The sequence below is a fragment of the Lepisosteus oculatus genome, chromosome 7 (genome assembly GCF_040954835.1).
Source record: "Lepisosteus oculatus isolate fLepOcu1 chromosome 7, fLepOcu1.hap2, whole genome shotgun sequence".
NCBI classification, from domain to species: Eukaryota; Metazoa; Chordata; class Actinopteri; order Semionotiformes; family Lepisosteidae; genus Lepisosteus; species Lepisosteus oculatus.
Genome location: NC_090702.1, coordinates 26,657,649 through 26,674,090, shown reverse-complemented (window position 1 = coordinate 26,674,090; position 16,442 = coordinate 26,657,649).

The following is a 16,442-nucleotide window of genomic DNA, read 5'->3' as shown; positions in this document are numbered from 1 at the left end:
AAGTAAACTGTTTCTAAATCCAGACTCACTGCGCTGTAGAACTGAGTGTACCATAGTAAATATTCCTTACCATTTATCATGGTACTTAAATAGTTCAGTGTTGTAAACCATAGGAAACCACAGAATGTTCCCAGTCAAACAATATCAAAGCCATAGTAAAGAAAGAAAATGTTATGTTAAATAAACTATGGTAAACTGACATAAAAAGTTGTATTTCTTTTCCGCTAGTATCATTCATTAGCTTTGTCCTTCCTCAAACCAAAGCGTGTTGCCCATTTCTTAGCAAACAGAGGTGTGAAAGTCATTTTGTACCTTGGCCTTTTTAAGTACTAAGGATATTCCATTATAATCTCTGATCCACTTTACATCATCCTTGTGTTGCTGTAGTAATAAAAACATTTTTACTACTTATGATCTTCCAGAATTACGTCCCCCTACTGTAACATTTGATGATTTCCAAAAGCTGATTCAACTGTGTGGTTCAAATGGTGTTTTGTAAGTCTAAGAGACATGTGGTGATGTTCACTACAAAGTATCTGGAATAAAATGAAGCAATATGATTTTATCCCACTGCCCCTCCCGCTGTATGGTTAATAGTTCCCACTGAAAAAGACATTACAACATCATTTGTTGCCACTAGTTGACTACATTGAGAATATCTATGTTAGAAAACCTAAACAGCGATTCAGTAACACAAGGTTTTAAATCAAATCATATGATATAAATACAAACCACATAAATCAAACTATACTCTGGTTTCAGGAGATACTGCTTCCTGTACAGTGTATTATTTGTATTACTTATTGTGCTATGCCTACAACTATCCTCATTTTTATGATTTCATAATCATAACAGAGCTGAACAGTTTTTGAAATATTTGTCAGGAATTACTATTAACAAACACATTTTAGACCAGTAAATAGTATGCAGTAAGAGGGAAAACCCTGAATAAAGTAATTCGAGATCAGAACACCTTACTTACACCTTATCACATGTAAAAACTATAGAGACAATAATTAGAGACAAAATGGACTACTATCTGTACAGATTCTGAGAGGATTCCTGGAGATATTCATATGGATTTAGAAAAGGTATATCTAATTTTTTTTTGAATAAGCATTGGTAGAAATAGATAAGAATAGACCATACTAAGTGCTGTATTTAGATTTTCAAATGGTTTCCATAAAACCTAACATAAAAGACTTAAATGGAACACAGTAGGTATTTGGGCTGGCGGCTTCTATGCTGACTGGGAACTGGCTAATGGCTAGAAAACAGATTACAGATAAAAGGAAATATCCTAAGAGGTAAATAACCCATTCTTATTAATTTGTATTACTGATCTTGACTTTGTCAAAGACAGAAACATCATTTAGAACATTTATGCTGACCCATCTTTGTCCTTCTCTACACAGTGTCGAGAAAAGCAATAAGTCCAATGTCGTGCTAGGACAGAAATGAAAGATTTTGAAAAGGGGTAAGATATGTCAAATGAACAATGTACCTGTCAGATCTCATTTAGAATATTGTGCACATTTCTGCTCATCACGGAGGATATTGCTACCCTAGCACCAATTCAGAAAATGAATTCCTCTTGTCTAATATTTAGGCCATAAAAAGGCATGTTGAAAGAACTGAAGCTGTTTCAGTGATATATATACATACCTGTTTTTGTTAGAAGAGTGAATTTCCCCTGTTTAATACAAGTTCCAAGGGTGTAGTTCATTCTTCCATTTTTATTTTTTGCTAATCTCTGCTGTTGTCTTAACTATATGAACAGAAATTCTAATTTTGTTATGTAAAATATTTAGAAAAAAATAATAACACTCAATGAAATGAAATAATTAAATGTTTAATTTTGATCATGCACACTATGAATCTACAGTATCAATATCAACTGATGCTCTATCTTACTTTCGTAGTTAATGTTTTTATTCTGTCTTTGACTCACATGAGATTTAGTAACTAACATAACTTTTGTTAAGGAGGAAATTCTGATAAGTTCATTTCATACATACTGTTAAAATGCACTATAGAGGTCATGAAAATTTTATTTTTCTGAAGTGCTTTGTAATACATTTAAACATAATGGCGTGCTTAAAAACGGTTTTGGTGAATTCTACTTGTTGTAACATATTCTCAGCAGTTTATGGTGCCAAACTATTGAAATACATTAGAAAAGTACCTCTACTCATCTGTTTTATGTCCTGTTTCAAGCACTTGGAACAAATCAGAGACTTTTATATGTATTTTAATGGAACTTTAATGTTGCTTTTACATGTTCGCCTTCAAGCAGAAATTTTGGAACCAACTGTACTGTATAGTGAAAGATGAGTGTATTTCTGGTTTAACATGGACTTGGAAACAAGGACATACTGTAGGGACGTGAATGGTAACATGAGATGTTGCATTTACATACTTTTAGATAAGAAAAGCTAAATGATCTCCTCTGGTCTATAACATTTCCTTTGTCCTTATTAATGTTCCTCTTATTAAGCACACACAAGTAATATAGCAACTATTTGGGTTATTGGTGCAAGAACAGTGTGATGTGGTGATTAAATATTTCTGATGCTGTCTGACAGAGGAAGCAATTAGGTTTCAAAATATACCTCGATATGTAGAGAGTAAGCTGTCCAGGTACTGTAAGTAAACAGGGAAATAAAGATACTGTATATTGACACCACACACTTTATCTGTTCTCCATAGTGCCTTTATTACTCATTAAACCCTTCTGTCATGTCTTTCTTTCTACATATCTTGATATATTCTGGCTAGATTCTGGGTTTTACTATAGACTCCACAGTAGTCTTTGTTGATTTCTTAATGAATTGTCAGACTGGAGACACATACAGTACTTTGACTGTTAAAATAATTGAATAATTTTCAATTCAAAACCTGGCATAATATTGTAGCACAACCTAGAGTCTAGTTTTTGTTTTGTATCACCGATATGCTGCACTTGAATGTTTGCAGCCAGTGGAGTAGAACATAAGAGCATTTAAGAACACAAGACGATTCACCACAAGACCAGTTACCTCCTTTGGAAGCTCAGTTAAGGAAGCAGCTACCTGATCTGAGGATTTCATCCAGCCATTTCTTGAAAGAAGCCAGAGTGCATGTGTACCTTTCCAGTTCTTGTTGCAGCTGCTCCGAAACCCTCTTCTGCCACAAAGCTGTGCAGGTCATACAGTATACAGTACATCTGCTCAGCTACACTGACATCAGCCTCCCTCTCCTCACTTCTCCCTGCCAACCTGCACCCCTTCCAGACATCTGTTGTCTCCAGATGGGGAACGTATCAATCACATGCTTGTCATGGCAGTTTCATGGTGGCCTCAGCTGACTCCAGGCAGACCTCTGCACCTCTTGTGGACAGGGTTAGGATTGCCCTCTCAGCACCAGCTATTTCAGCAAGCCAAAAAATAACCCATTTTATATACAGAGATAAACCTACAGAAGCTTTCATGACTGTCTAAGAGGGACAGTTGTATTCTTTGCTGCACTGCTTGTATTTTTGATTGAATTCTTTTGTGTGATGCAGGCTGGGGTTTTCACTGCATGGAATAAAGTTCATTGACAAAATTGCTTTGCCCTTTTCCAGTAACTTTATAGTCTTTTTCTATTGTAGTGTTTTCAGAAAGCTCAGGTCCATAAAAAAGAAGACTGATTTCAACAATAAGTTACAAACGAAATGATGACACAGCACTCTTCTGCTTTCAATCACCAGGGTCTCTTTTACTAGGAAGATTCTACAGCGGACAAAAAGAAAAGCCTTAATATGTTCTGGAAAACTTAAGAATTCTGAGGGAAACCACAGTTGTTAAATAACAAGGCTACCAAAAAGAGAAATCAGTCTACCATGATTGAAAAACCTGCCAATCATTATGTCAATTTTTTAACAGGGCTTATACTAGTAAACATGTAACAAGTAAAAAAAACCCACAGGATATTATAAGTAACTACACCAATGTATGAAATAATTTGCTAGACCTGATTTGCCTCATTGCTTCTTCAGCGGAGTGGAAATCTCTTGAATTGAGTGTAGTTGGAAGGACTTGTAATGCCAGAAATAATACCTATCCAATATCTTGTTTTTGTCCACAAAAAGGAATATGTATTGGATGCAACTCTGCCTGACTTAGTATGAGGGAATTTATTGTGTTCTTCACGGTCCTTGTTTTCAGCAGTTGCTGAATTAGTGGGCTACAGTAATATGTTGATGTTGTGGAGTCAAGTGAGGACAGTGAGATTTGCCTACTGTCTCGGTAGGTAATTGACAATGGTCTTGCAGATTTACAAAACATTTGTATTGAGTAAAGTGTTCAACTAAAAGAAAAGTGTAGCTCACACTACACAGTGGCCCAACAGCTCAGTAATACATGCCTTACTGCATGTGTTTGCTACATGCATGTAGTACTCTGAACTAGATAATCGATATAAATGTCAGTTGCCAGGTTGCTTGGCCTGTCTAAATAATTTGAATTTTTAAAAATGTCTTTTGTGCCCTCTACAGAGATTATTAATCCTCCTATTTCATTACCATCTGCAAACTAGTTTGCTAACTATACATTGAATCTAGAACATTGATATAAATTACGAAGTGGTACAAGAACAGTTCTTTAAGCAGGTGTGAGCCTGGCCAGTACCTGGATGGGAGACCTCCTGGGAAAGCTAAGGCTGCTGCTGGAAGAGGTGTTAGTGGGGCCAGTAGGGGACAATCACCCTGCAGTCTAGGTGTGTCTTAATTTCCCAGTATAGTGATGCAAAATTGAAGTCCTGACTCTCTGTGGACATTATAAATCCCATTGCGTTTCTCAAAAAGAGTAAGAGTGTTACCCTGGCGTCCTGGAGAAATTTCCCATTTGCCTTTACCAATCAAGGTCTCCTAATAATCCTCATCTATATACTGGCTTCATCACTCTGTTCTCCTCTCCACTGAGAGCTGATGTGTGGTGAGCACAATGTCTCATACTCACATTATTATTATTATTAGCCATTGTGAATCCCGGACAGTAAAAAGGAATTCAATCCCATCACTTAATCAATTAGCAAACTAATTAATCAAATTGAATCTATTTTGAGATTCTCCAAATTGACATGGATGGGGTTTTCAAGCTGACAACATTTTACCCACAGAATACGAAAGACAAAGCCCCAGCCTCTAAAGTACTGCAAGATTCCTGAATTCTCTCAAAATGTACTGATGTTCAATCATGAATGCGGCCTGTTCAGAAGCCTGTGCTTGAGGTTCCTGGGACTCCACACTGGGCAATACTAAATATCACGTCTGATGACAGCTCTGACTCAATGACATGGAATGAAGTCAGTATGGGCAGAAAACCTGAAATATAATTTAGTGAGAAATCTCTTTGCAAGAAATGGTCTAGAACCACCTCCCAGATCAATGGCCTCTTTATAAAACACTGAAGCTTGTGTGTACTCTACCGGGTTGGGACGGTGCAGGTCCATACAAAGAAAGGTATAGTCTAAATAAGACCATATGTGCTGATTTTAACCTGAAAAAATAAGCCATAGTACTTTAGAGATGATAACCCCTGATGCAACAATTTAAATTGCAAATGGTTCAGTGTTTTATGCACCTATTTTATGTATAATAAAATGTTAAGTACGCTATCATTTTATATTTGTAGCCTTGGTGCATTAATTAGAATTTAACCAAACTACTAAAATTATTCTTGATTATAAACTGTTTCTCTCTTTACTTTACTGTTTCAGTGTATAAGTTTCTCTGTTTTTGTAAACTGAAAAAAAAGAATGAGTAAGCTTAATGTGCTAGACGTTTAAAGTGTGAACAAGCATGAACAGAGAAAGCAGGTTTGCATTTTAGACTGGTGGGTAGGCATCCACCAGCAGCCTGTTTCCAATAAAATAAAACATTGAACAGGGCTTTACCAATGCTTAATTTACGGGGCTTCAAATGTTTTCTTGAAGGACAGTGAGGCAATATACAGTAGTGCATCACAGTTAGAACTGTCCTGTGTGATCCAGCAGAGATAGTATAGGGCACAAATTGACCACTGTCTGGTTTCCTTGCCTGCCAGGTTTACTGTTCTGTGGTAAGAACTGTCTTTTTCCACAGCGACAGTGGTTTGAGGTGGCCAAGTGGCTGCCCAGTCACTCAGACCTAGTTTCCCAGGAATCCTCAAGTGCAAAAGAGAAAACGGTCTCCCAAGACGACGGTTTCTAGGCTCAACCTCAAGCCACAAGAAATATAGCACATAAAGGTTCTTAGTTAATTTTTTTCTTCAGAATTGGCAATAAGATGGAAAGCATGGGGATACATTTCAGAAAGTAGAACCACTTTAAACACCTCCAGGGGCCTCTTCACGTGTTATTTATATGGACAATACCTTCTTGGCCAAAAACCACATTAAATGACAAACTGTGTTGTTGCCATACAGGACTTGCCACAAGGCAAACAAACAAGTAATTATCAGGCAGACAAAATATTGTTATACAAATGTTATCTTCTCAAATAAAGCGTAGTGTAGGGTTTGGAGGGGAAAAAAAAGTTTTTAAGCTTGTTTATGAAAGTGCTCTCCAATAAATGTTCTGTATATCACTGTGGGATGAATCTATTGATACAGTAAATACTGATAACACTGAGAGTGGGTCGTACTTAAAAACAAACCAACAACACCAACAAAAAAAATAATAAGTTAGTGACCACCTTCAAGATGACCTATATAAACCAGCCTATGTCAATTACAGGTAAACTATAGGGGTGCTTCTGAAAGGACAACAATTTTTCCATCGCCATATCTGTAGTACTTGTAGATTTCAGTTAAGTAAATATTAAAAAAACAGGTTAATTATTAATGTTGTCTTCATTATTTCAATGGTAGCGGACAATTATTTAGCTGACAATAACCTTCTTTTTAAGTTGGATCATCAGAAACTTTTATGTCATCATACAGTATACACAGTGAAATACAAATGTAACCACTGCAGTACACATCCCAATAAGATTTCTCTTGTTGTTTGAGAAACTGAGGTAATACATTAGAAAAATGAACAAATTAACATTTTAGTTTTAAGAAAAGCAAAACATAGTAACTGTATTATTTTCTGTTGACTTAAAAAGAGACATACAGGTTTCACGATGACTCTTGTATTGTCCAGTACACTTCATAGTACTTTTCTCAAAGGATGCAAAGGCTGCAAGTCAACATTAAATCAAAATATGGGTTGAATTATGCTATCATAAGGAGAATAATACTTTGGCCCCAAGCAACTTACATTTGTGCCTATTTATACAGCTGGGTATTTTGCAGGAGCAATTAAGGTGAACTACTGTGCCGTGTTGAAGGATACAATAGCAAGATCTCACCTGGGACTTGAAGCTACAACCTCTCAGTTATGAGTCCAGAACTCAAACCACTCTAACTCTAACTCTGCTGTCCTCACTGGCCAGTCCTCTTTCATCTCAGCTGCCCTACCTTGTAATCATCCTTGACATAATTTTCTGAAATGTTATAAATACCATAAGTAAGCCTCTGTTCCTCACATTTCACTTCAACATCCCTCCTCCTCTCCATCTTGACTTTTTCTGCTACCTCTCGGTTACCATGTCTCTCAGCAAGGAGGTCTTAGTCTCCATATTTTATGGACATTGTTTTGGTCCTCAACCAGATCTTCCCTATACCTAAATGCTCAATAACCATTGCTCGACATATTGTATTCTTGGTCTGTGTTATTTCTCATGAAATATTGTTTATTCAATACTTCAACAACAGCAACAACAACAACAACAACAACTGCATATGTTATTAGATAAACTAGCAATTATTTGAATCATGTCGACAGTCAGTTAGAAAAACTGGCATTTTAACTGCCAGAAAAAGTCTATGATTTAGCATATCTGAAGATGGCCTTCCCATTATAAATGGAAGATACTGAAAGTCTGCAGATGTAAAGTACAGTATGTGGAAACACAGGGCATCATATCTTGCAATCAAAACCTAACAAATTTGTAAACGTTTATATAAGAATTTAATATGTGCTTAAAGAAAGCAATATCTAGAAATACCTTTAAAGTCGCAGTAACCTCCCTTTTGGAGCTGCAAATAGAATACCCTAACTACAAACAAACACAGCAGTACTAACAAATATTTGTATATCTGTAACTCATTATGTTAATTTCAATGGATGGGAGGCTCAAAGGAACACAAAGTGTTTTTTGGAGTGTGAGGGTTCAATGTCTTTGACTATACTACCTACCATCCCAGAATGCCTCTGTTCAGGAAAATGTCTCAAAGCGGATTGGCATTACTTGCTTCCTCTGGCTTCAATGAAAGGACACTGTCACTGATAGCCTGAGCGCCACTGCAAGCATCATTACTGTAATAAAACTGTGACCATTACAGCATAATAACACTTATTTCAGGTCAAAATATTTAATATATCTCATTTGATTTATTGGACTGAAGAGGGAATAATGAAGCAGCTGGTTGTAGAATATACATTAGGTTATTTTTCCTGTGGAAAAAAGAATGATTGGTGTTCATCACAAAGAAGAATAATAAGTATGTATATCAAATTCTTTCTCCCTCACATTTTTGTAGCAAGTCTAATTACAATACTTTATTTGAAAATTTCACAGACCACCTGACATTTCAAACTTGTCTTTGTAGGTCTTAAGCTAAATGAATTTAGCATTTAACCAAGCTTAGCATTCAACCACTCAAACCATATCTTGAACAAAAAAGTGGTATCCTAAAATCCTGGAAAAATGTACTTAAATATGATGTTACTTCACTTCTGTATAACACATATACCTGTGTTATTGATAGTACAGGAGAAAAAAGAGATAAATAGTTAAACAAATGTAAATAGGGTAAAGTTAAAACGAAGTTTAGATGTAGCAAGCACACACATTTTCATACTTATAATACAATGTAAGTTTTTTATAGATCAGTGATCTATTTTAGACAGCAATATATACAGTCTCTTTTTAAAATCACTATTTCTTTGAAAACCAAACTATGGCATACATAAGTAATCCATAAATAAATCTTCTGACAGTTTTTTGGTAAAGAAGTAAAGCTTCTGTTTATTCAAATTTATATTTTTGCTCTTGAGCCATGAATGCATTTTCTTTTTTGTATGATTTGTGATACAGGCAAAAAATATTTCATTTTAGTGACTCTTCTCTGATGTATGATAGAGTACAAAGCTAACCTTAAGGTCTGTGTCAGAAAAAAAATCATTAGCTGTTTTTAGTGAATAATGTGAGCTGCCACATTGTGTTAAATATAAAAAGGCAGAAAGGATTACAGGATTGATTTTGGCACATCATGACTTGAAATGTACCATGATTTAAAAAAAGGTCAAAGACATATTGCCATAACATAGCAGTCCAGTTGGAATCAAAGGGAGGTATTAGCTTTATAAAAGACTGAATAGAAACAAGTTAGATTTTCCAGTGTAACCTATTTTTTCAGTTTTGATTTTTTAATTCTTCAATTCAATATCTTTCCAGATATTAAAATAGTTTATTAGCTCTGTGTGAGTCATGAAACATAGATGGGATTCATTTTAAAGAACATGGGTTGGACTGTTCTTCAGTGGGTGATTTTACAATGCATACAAAGATGTTACAAACATTTCCTCTTAAAAGTCCATTAAGAAATAAGAATATATCTATGCTGCTGATATTATCTCACAGTGATTCATGTGTACAGTATATTCAAATATAAATGTTGTTTTCATGTTTTGGTTTTGCAAAGGGTAGACATTCTGATGTGGAATGGTTAAAATATGTTTTTCCAAATAAGAACTTATGAAGGGTTACAAATGAGAGGAGGTGATGTGGCCCATTTATATAGTTTGTTAGCGAGTAGATAGATGCATTGAAGATCATATCTAGCCTTTTCTTCTTGAAAGAAGACAGCCTATCAGCTTTACCAACATGGCCCGGGAGCTTGTTCCAGGCGCTCAAATAACTTGTAAAACCATTTCTCCTATTGTAAATGCTCTTCTGCAAAGATTACAACTTGTGTCCTCCGACTCATGTTTCAGACTTGCTGAGTCTCACATCTATTAGGCTGACTTTGCCAATGCCTTTGAAGATTCTCTGAACCACATATCAACACAAACAGCACTGGAATAGACTGGTTTCCTCATTGCAAAATGGGATTCAAGTCAGGGGACTGAGAAGCCCAATAGATCATTTAAGTTTTCATTTTTCTTCAGAAATGCAAATGAAGACTTTACAGGATGATTAGTTTTGTAATTGTGCTGGAAAACAAAAAAATCTGTACTGTAAGCTTCATAGTACTGGTCTCTGCATGGGATATACTGATATCCTTATATTTTGCAGCACTCATTCATCCTTCTAGAATAGACAGGTTCCCAGTGCCTGGGGAATTAAATCAAACCTAGACCATCACACAGGCTCCACTGTGTTTAGAGGGCAGGATAATCTTTTTGATAAATTTGGCCCCTTCAAAATATTGCTACTTTGTTGATAGTAAAAAGGCTATTTAGGATTTTGCTTACAACAAAATCATCAAGCTTTTGCAAGTTGTTGCAAGGTTTCAACAAAATTTATTTTGTTTTTAAAAAGGTTAACCTCTTTGCTTTCACCAGTGGGAACATACAACTTGTAATCGTACAAGTCAATTGTTTGCTTGTGAAATTAGTATTCTCTCAGTTTTGATCAAATCTCATCAAACAATTCTTTCACATTTTGCAGAAATCTGAAGTCTTCCTCATTCAAAGCTTCTTACCTTAGTTACTCTTCTCCTGCACTTGTCATTTGTTTGTATTTTTGCTTTCGTAAATTTAGTTGTCGTTTTGAGAATGTGGACATGGTTAGGCTTTGATGGTGCTCTTTAGGTTTAATCTTCATGGTTACCTTCTGATTTATTTTCCAGCACCTGATGAAGTGGTCATATAACTATTAATGGAATTATACCCAAGTTATAACAGAAATTCTGGGGGAAAGTTAAATCCCCATCTTGTCGACTTCCTCTCGCCTGAGTGAATACGTCTTGCACCCGAGACTTCTAATAAGGCATGTGACTTGACTCTCCTGCCACCTCATCTACAACCTCCTGGCTCAATCTAGCAATACAGAGCTGGGGGGGGTCAACTCTCTCAGCCAGGCAAGCTTCTCCAGATATTCTCTATAGACCTTTTCTGTCTCTCAGTTTAATTAGGATCTAATCAAGCTACTGAAACACTGTTATACAGTCATGTATACTGTCACTAATCAGTGATTATTTAGAAAATATACAGTACATTCATTATCTGAATACTTATATTCGAGTCCAATAAAATTGGCTTAAGGTAAAGCTGAACTGCTGCTTCAAGTAACGTTTTTCAATAGAACACACATACCATATAACACAATATTTAAACAAACATGAGCACGTTCTTGGGAAGGGCAGCTATTGAAGGAAGTCTTCAGCAGAGATGCATCTCATTCCTCATGCATTCTCCTAACTCGATATCTGCTGGTGGTACGGTCAAGTGATCTTTCAGACTGCTGAGTTGAAAAACTGTGGCATTCTCTGTGGTCTGGGAGAGGTGTGCATATCTGAAAACCACATGAACCAGGTTCTTTAAAGAAGCAAGGACCTATCTGAAATGTTACCTCATGAATCAGTCTAGGACATGGGTTCCCAATTTTGTTCCTGGAGGCCCACAATGTCTTCTGGTATTTGCCCCCAAGCAAGGTCTTGATTGCTGGGTAAATTATTTCATTTTTTCAATCTGGGGCATTTATACAATTTGCTTGGGATTATTAGAAATTTAAATGGAATTTGTAATTAGTATGGACCTAACCACCACCTGAGTTTCATTACTCCATTGATTTTTACAGTTCGTAAGAAAAGTATTCATACCCTTCCTATGGTGTCCTATGTTGTAAAATGACAATATTTGTGCATATACTGTACATTTTTAAACTTAATGATGAATAAAAACACTGAAGATTTATGTAGGTAAGATATATTACTGTAAATTTTAGGAACAATTAAAGAGAAAAACTGAAATACTGTATGTTGATTGCATGAGTATTCAAAGCCCTGAACTCACTATTTGCTGGATGTACAGTACCTTTGACAACAATTATAGCCACATGTTTTCTGGGGGTATGTGTCTACCAACATTGCACAGAGGTTTGGTGCGATTTGTCTGTTCTCCTGAGCGAAGTTCTCTCAAGCTGTTTGGGGGATCACTTATGGATCAATTCTGGATTCAATTCAATTCTCAGCCTGGGTCACTCAAGGACATTCACTCTTTTTCTTAAGCCACTCCAGGGTAGCTTTGGTCGTGTTCTTTTATCATTACGCTGATGAAGAAATTTTGTCCCAGTTTTATGTCTTTTAAGTAGATTTTTCTACTCCAAGATTTGCCAGTACTTTGTTCCATCTATGTTTGCATCAGTCTTGATACGCTTCCCAGTCTCTGCTGATGAGAAGCAGAACTATAACATAATGCTGCCACCATCTTACTTAACAGAGGGATGGTGCTGACTGAGTGATGAGCACTATATGGCTTTTGAGTCAGAAGTAATGCTTTGCATTTAGAGCAAAAAGTTCCAGTTTTGTCTTGTCTGACCACAAAACCTTTTCGCCACATGTTTGCTGTATCACTTAGGTGCCTGACTGCAGATCCCAATACAGGATATGAGGTTTGTTTTTTAAGTTCATTACAAGACCCCTTTGTAAAGTGTGATATGAGTTAGGTCTATTTATTGCAAAATCCCATCTATAATTGCACACAGGCCAAGACTACTCAACTATATATTTAGTTCATTAAGGTAATTTTGTACTCCTAAATTAATGTAGGTTTACCATAACAAAGAGTGTGAATACTTATTGAATCATTATTGAATGTAGCCATTTTGCCATTTTTCTTTCATACTAATTATTTACTTTTTTCTCATTGTATTCTGCAGAAGACAATAAAAGTTTTCCCAACAAAGAGTGGGAATATTTGTTACATTGTCATTTCCCTCTGTGTCTGTTCATTTTAAATTGATCACTTATTAATGGCTATTTAGGCAATGGTTGTTTAGGCTTTTTAGTCTTTAAAAAGACCCCACTTTCAAATTGTGTAGGGTGAAGTTATTGGAAACAATTACCCTACCCAACAGATAGGGTAATTTTAAAACACAAACCTGAGTGCAGAAACCAAACCAAAAATCTAAAGAAATAAGCGGATCAATAAAAGGCATTAGTCTGCATCGTGGTGCAAGGCAGCAGTTTTGTGTAGAGCTCAGTGCTCTGGAGTGGGGCGTCTGTGTTCAAATCCTGGAGTGGGACACACTTTTACTCTTGAGGAAAATACTTCACTCAAAAAATATCCTTCCATATAAATAGACCTCCAGCTCATCAGTGAAAATGAAAATGTGTTCTTACTTGGCTTGCTTGGTAAAATAAAGGAACAAAAAAAATAATTAGCTGGTGATTTACAGCTCAGTTGGAACAAAACCCAGCTGACAGAGTGGTCCCTCGGGACCAGGGTTGTGAACCACTGGCATGTGGATTGCAATGACGTGGCCAAATCACTCCCAGACATTTCTGGGCCCAGATGCAATTGTTATGTGTTTTATGGTCTCATGCAGGGTCAAATGTGGTTCCTCCATCCACAGCACATTAAACAGGACCAATGGTTGGAATGCCACAGGTGCAAGAAACGTTTAATGTCAAATCCAAGCACATCTCCTCGTCATGCTTCTGCTCCATTGTTATCTTGCACTGCTACTGATCCAACAAGATTCGGAAAATGGGATTAACAGTACTCCAAGGATTGTTAATTTGGTGAGGCACTTGGCAATCCCTACCCACCCTGCATTAATCTGCAGCTGATCGTCTCATCTGTCTTCTGGGCAAGTATGCGTCATGGCTAATGTGGGACAGTAAAAGATTCCAATATCTTAGAGACACATTGAGCAACTGACAGACTGTAGGGATCACAACTTTTATAATGCTTCACATTTATTTCTTCTGACTGGGCTTTTAATAGGTAAAATTGTTAATTTCCAATTGCGTTGGCACAAAACTATTAATGTTGCTGGAAACAGCAGCTAGAGAGGATGTCAAACTGTAATGTCAAACTTACACATAAATAGTTTTGAGATTGAGACAGATGTCTTTCATACTCTACATTGTTACTCCTTACCTTTGTCTCTCCTGCACCTTTCCCAGGCTCCTCGCTTTGATCCCACCTCATCATCTCCTCTTGCATGCTGGCCTTCCCACTACATTTGGACTTGGAAATCTAAACACCGCGTTCCTCTCCCAAGTCATGACAGGAGTCTCTTTCTCACCCTATCAAAAAGGCAGCTCTTCAACCTCAACCTCTCCATGGAAAATAACCAGCTTCCTGCACATGCCGTAATGTCTCTTCTGTTCTTCCTATTCTCCTGAAGTCGTCACCCTGCCCAGGAATTCTGGATCAACCACAGCTGCATTCACTCCCATTCCCCCTCTCTCTCTCTCTCGACATCAGTCTTTTCTGCTATCCCTGGTCACTCCATTCCCCCTCTTCCTCTCCATTCCTGTCAGTAGCCAACTCACCACACACCTACACCTTCAGCCTATCTTTGTTGCTCCATCCCTCTCTTTTCCCAGTCTTCTTTTTCACTTTCCCCATAGGAGCTGCCCAGTCACAGATGCAGTGCACGGTGTCAGTTTGCACTGGTCCCAGGCTTCTCAATGCCATTCCAGCTATGAACTGGCTTCATTACTCTGCTCTCCTCCCCACTGATAGCTGATGTGTGGTGAGCGTTCTGGTGCACTATGGCTGCCGTTGCATCATCCAGGTGGATGCTACACATTGGTGGTGGTGGAGGGGAGTCCCCATTACCTGTAAAGCGCTTTGAGTGGCGTGTCCAGAACAGCGCTATATAAGTGTAAGCAATTATTATTATTATTATTATTATTATTATTATTATTATTATTATTATTATTATTCCTCGCCAGCTGTGGTTGATGCAGACATGGATCCTCAATCCTCTTACCCTGATCTTCGCTGGCGTTCAACTGTGTCGCACCTCAACTTCCCCACCTCTTCTCAAGCTCACAACCGCAACTTCTCAAGCACACTGGACTCCCGTTTGCCCTCAGGACCATCACTTTAAAAAATTGCTTATAAATTGCTGTTTATTTTTTCTTTTTTTCATTTGATGAGGCGATTTAAGTTGTATAACAAGTCTGGTGAGAATAAAAAAGTAATCAATAAGTTCACTCTATTCAAGAGTGATTCAACAATGAATCAAGGTTTTTTTTTTCTTAATGACCCTGGTAGATGACAGTGATTGGCACAGATGTCTTAAGGAATTTACTAGTTGTAGAGTACATCACACCAATTGTTTGAGAGGTCCAAGTATGAGTGTCGATTCACTACTGAACTCCACTTGTACCAACCTTAGGAGTTCTGTTGCTGCCTTTCCTGCAGGCATATCCTGACATAACAACATTCCAGCAGGACACATTGTCATGGCTTTCTTATGAGATGAGAACATGCTATGGATGTCCTACCTGCCAAACTTAAGCTCCATTGAACATGTGTGTGGTGAATTGGTATATTTTGGGCATTTAGGTCTCAGAGACCAATTAACATGCACATGCCTGCTCTGCCTTTATTAGAAAAATGTGATGTAGAAAGCTCCTGGAACCTGATGTAAAACATGCCTTGCGGATGCACAGCTTGTATTGCGTACAACACTGTCCATACACTTCGGCTTACACCCGAAGAAGGCTCCACAGCCGAAACCTTGTGTTTTCTTTCTTCTCTTTTCAGCATGGAATAAACCTTTACTTAGCAACATCTAATAAATGATATGCTTATTTCAATACTCTGTATAAATATATATATATGCTTATACAAACTTAAAATATGAATTGAGATGGAAATGTAAAATTTAAAATTAGAAATGGGAATGATGCTAGTATAATGCTGGTTGTAACTGTTATTTAAAATTCTAGTATTATTAAGTTATATAATTAAGTTTTCCATTATTTTAAACCATAACTTTTTTATTGATTTCACAATCATGTGAATGATTAAAAAAATAAATTAAATATAAAAGTGTTACTTAAAAGGCTGAAAAATGAATCATACTATTAAACAAAAGCAAACCTTTTTTGCCAAGCTCAGATTTTTTTCAGGAAACTAAATTTTCGTGTACTGTCAAATGACAGATTTAAGAAAGATCTCACTACATTTTTATGTGTAGTATTTATTTGGAAAATTATTTTTGGCTACATAATTTTCCTACAAGAGGACTGAAGTCCACTTTTTGTTGCAGTATGTTTGGTTGATGTGAAATACTTCATCAGATTCCTGGTTCATAGAATATCTCAACCTTGTTTCTATAGTTTATAACACCCATTGGTTATTCTGGTTAGTCCCTTAGTTTTGTATTGAGAGTTTATTACACCCTTTGACCTTTGACATCATGC